We start from the raw sequence: 6,833 nt of genomic DNA, 5'->3' as shown, positions 1-6,833 counted from the left end.
AGTGACATGGCTACTGCTAGTGGTAACAAAGACCAGAAACAAGGATTGTCTTTAAGAGGTAGAAGTAATGAGAAAGGAAAAGGCAAGGGAGGAAAGTCTAGATATAAATCTAGAAAAGGCAGTGTTTTAAGTGTGGCAAGCTTGGACATTTCAAAGCAAATTGTCCTAACAAGAGAGTAGGACGGAACAAAGAAAAGAACAACTACAAAGGAAATGCACAAGAGAAGCAAGAAGCTAGTTATGCCTCAGGAGAAGAAAGAAACGATGATTGCTACTTTGTCACTTTTGATGAAGAAATCTATGGTAAATGGATTATTTATTTAGGTTGCTCATACTATATGTGCCCAAATAGGAAGTGGTTTACTAACTATAGGAGCATAGATGGTGGAACCTTGGTAATGGGAAATAACCATTCCTGCAAGACCGTTGGGCTCGGTTCTGTTAGAATCAAAATGCATGATGGAGTGCTTAGAACTTTGTTGGATGTGAGACATGTTCCTGAGTATTGGACTCCGATGGGTGTAAGATAGTTACATGGGAAGGAGTAAAAAAGGTTGTTCATGGTTCTTTGGTTGTAATGAAAGGTATTCGTCATGGAAACCTTTACGTTCTTTCAGGTACAATTGTGATAGATGGTGCAACAGTTGGAACAAATGGTAATGGTGGTAACCCATGTGAAAGCACTCGGTTATGGCATAGATGGATTGGGCATATGTCTGAAAAGGGTCTGGATCTTCCTAGTAAATAAAGTTTGTTGAAGAACTTGAATAAGCCTTGCGTGGATTTTTGTGAGCATTGTGTGTACGGTAAAGCACGTCGGGTTCAGTTCAATTGAAGCAAACACTTAAGCCGAGGAATTTTAGACTATATGCATACATATGTTTTGGGTCCTGCTTCAGTCACTTCCAACGGAGGTTCCATATATTTTGTCACTTTATTGGATGATCATTCTAGGTATGTTTGGATTTACTTTCAAAAACATAAGAATGAGGTATTTGACATATTCAAGAAGTGGAAAGCAATGGTTGAGAACAGAATAGGCAAGAAATTAAAGACACTTCGATCTGATAACGGTATAAAGTATATAAAAGGTGCCTTCAAGAAATTTTGTGATCATGAAGGAATTGCTAGACATTGGACGGTCAGGAAAACACCACAGCAGAATGGGGTCGCAGAGCAGCTTAATTGTACATTGCAAGAGAGATTAATGTGTATGCGATCATATGATGGTTTGGGCAGAGTATGGTGGGTAGAGTCGGTTGCTACAGCTTGCTACATTATCAATCGGTCTCCTCATGCATCTCTAGATGGAAACGTACCCTATAGGTATGGTCAGGGGAACATGAAGATTATGAGAAACTCAGAATCTTCAGGTGCACAACCTATTATCATGTTAGTGAGGTAAAGCTTAAAGCAAGAGCCAAGAAGGCAATTTTCTTAGGATATACATCAGGTGTGAAAGGCTATCTTCTTTGCTGTTTGGAAAATTCCATGTTTATAATCAGCAGAGATGTTATTTTTGATGAGAACTCCAATATGGCTTCTTTAAAACCTATGGTCCCAAATGGTGATGACATTGAGGCAGTCAAGTCTTAAGTAGTTGATATAGAACCTAAAACCAAACAAGGTTCTAGTCGGGTTCACGAGGAAAATCATGGTGGTATTCACGATGATATTGAACATGAGATGGTTCAGCAAGAAAATGTACATAAACTAGAGGAACAAGAGCTCGGGGACAATTCGGTCTCTACTAGACCGAGGCGAGCATATAAGAAAGTTCAAAAGTTGGGTTTTGATCAACCTTTGAAGCACTACGAACATGCAAGTTTGATTGAGTATGCACTCTAGATGGAGGAAGATGATCCAACTTCCTTCAAGGAAGCTATTCAGAATGGCAATAATGAGAGTTGGTTGGCTGCTATGGAAGAAAAAATAGAGTCTCTTCAAAAGAACCAAACTTGGAAGGTGGTCTCATTACTCGTAGGAAAGAAAGCAATTAGTTGTAAGTTGGTGTAGATGAAAAAGGAGAATTCTTCCAAACTCGGTAGTACACTATACAAAGCAAGATTAGTAGCAAATGGTTTTACACAAAAAGAGGGAGCGTGTGCCTTATGTCAGTGCAGTCGACAGTCTGATGTATGCCATGGTGTGTACACGTCCAGATATTTCACAGGCAATCAATGTGGTCAGTAGGTTCATGGCGAACCCATGGAAGGCACATTGACAAGCTGTGAAATGGGTCTTGAGGTATTTGAAAGGAACCACTGATATTGATTTAAGCTTTGGTGGAAATAGATGCCGAATTACTAGATTTGTGGATTTAGATCATGCTTGTGAACATGATAGATGTCAATGTACTACTGGTTATGTGTTCAAAATACATGGTGCTCCGGATAGTTAGCGATCGATGCTACAAGCAACAATAGCGCTTTCTACTACAGGGGCGGAGTATATGGCTATAACAGAAGGTGTAAAGGAAGCACTGTGGTTCTGTTTTTTTTTTTTTTTTTTTTTTTTTTTTTTTTTTTTTTATGATTTGAGGTTTGAGCGAGATTGTGTAGACTTGTGGTATGATAGCCAAAGTGCAATTCACTTAGCTATGAATCAAGTTTATCATGTTCGTACCTAACATATAAATGTCAGATATCATTTTGTATGGGATTTCAAAGAAGATGGTGATATTTCTCTTATGAAGGTGCACACTAATGAGAACCCAACAGACATGTTAACCATGGTGGTACTAGGTGGCAAGTTTAAGCATTGCTTGAACTTGCTTAGTATTAATCAATGTTGATTGCCCTCGAGAGCAATGAAATTGCGGGGATGGGTCAGGGTGGGGTGAAGTTTTCACCTGGGGAAGTGAACTACGGTGGCTTGATCCCAAATGTAGGTTCGTTGGCAACCATGGTCAAATGGTGCAGACAGATTGAGTTTTGCATATCAAGGTGTGTAATTTCTTCTTTGGTGTATTGTCCAAAATTTGAGGTCTATCAAATGTTGTTCGAGGTGCAGAATTGTAAGTTGTTGGGTCAGCCCAACAGCTTTGGGTTAAATGACCCAGTTAATAGCCTAAATGTTTGTAGGCCCATGTAGGTTTGTTTATATGCTAATTTTAGCTGTAAAGAGAGATAGAACGTAAGTCTTGTTAGAGGGGATAAAAAGTGAGGTAAATTAGTTCTTAACATAATACAAAGTTTTCTCACTTCCGATGGATGCAAGTAGGTTATTGTTGAACCACGTTAAATCTGTTGTCAAGGTTCTATTTTTTCTACATTTTGTTGTTTGTTTTTTCTGCATTGTTTCGTTGAAGTAACAACATGTAACTAGTAAAGGAAAAAAAAAAACGATTTAGTATCAGCAAAATATGCAACCAAAATTATGGAATATATATGAAAGCAAATTTCCCTATATGCTTATTGTCTTATAAACAACTTAAAAGTATCATTTCATATATTAAAGAACAACTACTATATTTGCTATGAACATTACACAGCTTTGCTTCTGAGTGAATTCCTAAAATCATCCTTGTGGTTTGGTAAAAAATTACGTGTTCGGTACCTAACGTTTTTTTTTTTTTTTTTTTTGCATTTGGATCATCCTTGTAGTATTATTTTGTTATGTTTTGTCCCCTCGCAGACATGAAAAAAACTATATTGACTTTTTTATCTATTTTTTATTTTTATATTTATTAATTAAATGAAATTTAGAAAATAAAAATAGGCCCTGTCCTTTCCCACCTTTTCAGCTCTTCTAAACCTCTCCTTCTCTATCTCTTGTCTTACTTGATCATTCACAGAGACAACTCTAGAGGAGTTCGAACTGCCACCAGAATTACTAGATTGCGGCTGGAAGTACGAGATATCGTCGGGGAGCAGTATTCTGATGCTTGTGTACTACCAGAAAGAAGATAAATGACATCATTGATTCATAGTGTTCTGTTCAATCACCGGATTGCCTCACTGAAATCGACACAACCACCACAATGTTAAATCATTGGTTCGACTATAGAGTTGACGGTGGCAGTCAGATTTGGTGTATTTGATTTCAAGTAAGATAGAGGGAAAGAGAAAGGAACGAATGTATAACAAAGAAGAAAGGGAAAGGGAATGATTTTAATGGCGACAATAGATTTACGAGGTTCACTGAAGTGTGAGGTTTTGGTGTTCATCTAACTTCGTTACCGGAGCTGAGAGATGGTGAGGGAAGAAGAAAAGATAGAGACGAGATGAACGTAGAAGATGACGTTGGGGTATGATACGATAGGGTAGAGGTTGGGAATAGAGTGGGTAGTACCTATATGTTGACATTAGTAAATAATCTATTACATAAATAAATAAATCAGAAAAAATATTTAGAGGCAACACGGTCTTTTTATATCAGTCAGGAACGAAAAATGCAACAAACTTATAATATATGGACAGCCTGAGTGCAAAAATGACGTTAGGGACCAAACACATAATTTTGACCAAACCGTAGGGATGATTCCAGTAAGTTACTCATTTGCTTCTTCAACCATCAAAATTTTAGGTTGCAGAAAGACCCTTACATCGTCCAGTTAAATGTTATAATCCTTCTTCAGTGAATGTTTGGGCTTACTTTTCTAGACAGCTTCTTCTACGAATAAATATTTGTAATTATTATTGAATAGTTGAGAAACTGTGTGGAATCATATGGACAATGGCACATTATTTAACATGGTTCGGATCAAGGTCTACGTCTACATGACAGGAAGAGTATTCTTATTCACAAGCTTTCAAACAAAGTTACAAGTATAATTCAAGACTTAAAGACATCAAGACAATTCGACACTACTAGAAAAACAGCCTTTTATGACGCTCATTGCGCGTCGTAAAAGGCTCAGACGACGCACAAATGTGCGTCATGGAAGGCCCTGTCATAAAGAGAGACGATGCGCTTTTGCGCGTCGTCTATAGACGACGCGCATTTACAACGCTTGTTTATGACACGCAATTACAACGCGCGTTTACGACATGCAATACGTATCAAGGAAGACCCTGTCATAAAGGAAGACGACACGCATTCGCGTGTCGTAACCTTATGACGCGCGTGTTAATGACATGCAATGCGTATCAAGAAAGCCCCTGTCAAGAAATGCCATGTCATAAATGAAGATGACACACATTTTTGCGTATCATAATTTTAAATGTTACAAAAAAATATTATTTATAGATTTACCTATTCTCAAATTAAATTTGTATTTAATGTTTCATAATCGAAAATAAAATATCATATACAAAAAATAGAATCCATTTCATAAATTTAATGTCATACAATTCTATTTCTTATAATATATAAATTTGCATCTAATCTACTATGTACATCAAATTCCAACTAACTAAGTTGCATCTTGCCTTTCATAATTCTTTAAGACTAATGCTCCAAACAGCTGATTATATGGATAAGCAGTTGTACATTGGCCCATCTCACTCAATAATGACTTAGCTGAATTCAACTCACTTTCCAAGAGCTTTCTCATGTAACTAACAGTGGAGTACCTTTGGCTTCTCATCTTCCTTTTGAAGTGCTTTGATCTGGTCCTTTGTCAGGCGTTACCCTGAAAAAAAAAACACAAGTGGAATTAAAAATATGTTTTTAACAAGAAATAGTCAAAAATTGCATAAATCAACTTCTTGATTAGGAACATTATCCATTGTATCTTTCATATCATCCTTCACATCTACATCCATGAAAAGAATATCATCTTCATTAGATAAGTTGAGAAGAGAATCTGGTAGAATTTTGTCTCCCCACTTTGTTGAATACTTGACCCATTTTTTGCTTTAGCATCTGCAAACATCATAAATAATTTTAGAAAACAATAAATGTAAGGTTCTTTCATGAAACCAGATAAAATTGATGTTTAATCATTTATCTATAGATACCCAAAAACAATAATAAAAATTTATTACAATATATAGAGTGAACATGTTCTATCATTTCTTGCATTGCCTGCCCAAAAGAGCTTTATAAAGCACGTAGACCACTAATTAGCATAAATTTATCAAACAAATTCAAAATTAAAATCGGGAAGATAATAAATGGATAATGTCAATACAAGAAGAAATCAAGCTTAAGCAGTCCCTCCTCAAATGAAAGAATATAGACCAGAATCACATTAAATGACTAAGATTTGCTGATCCTAACATATGAAAGTCTACAATAAAACATACAACATTCTACATACTTGTATGTAAACTTGTCAGCAATTGCATACATGTACTTTATCTCTAAACATTTCTGAACGTATTATTCCCATCAGATGTTTAAAATTACTCACAATTTGACAGCAGGACACGAAACTGGTGAAGCCTTTTCTGAAAATAGAAAATTAAGCTCACTATTGTATTCCAAAAGAATGAACCATTCTATTCCATCTAGCAAAACAAACAACTTTTTTTTTTCATTCCAATGGATTACACAATTCCATTCCTCCCTCAATTCCATTATACAAAAAATACAAAATTTAAACATTATACAAGCTCACTAAACTCAAATAAGATTTATGATAAAAAAAATCTAGTTACTTTTAGATAAAAATATATAACTTTATTAAAATCATGAAAAAATTGGAAGGAATCATATTTCTTAAGAATGGTCTATTCCATTCCATCGGCAATGGAACAAACCATTCCATTCCTTCATACAAACACAACCTAAAATAAAATTATTTCAAGAAAAGAATAGGTAGTAAGAAGAAGCATACACGAATTTAAACATTCTACAACGGGGATCTTTATTTGCAGTTTACTGATTCCAACAGAAAACCTTTTTTAATCAAAAGTTAGTAAGATGCATTTCCAAATAAACCCAAC

This window comes from Lactuca saligna, chromosome 6 (assembly GCF_052625555.1).
Source record: "Lactuca saligna cultivar CGN05327 chromosome 6, ASM5262555v1, whole genome shotgun sequence".
NCBI lineage: Eukaryota > Viridiplantae > Streptophyta > Magnoliopsida > Asterales > Asteraceae > Lactuca > Lactuca saligna.
This window is presented reverse-complemented; position numbering follows the sequence as displayed.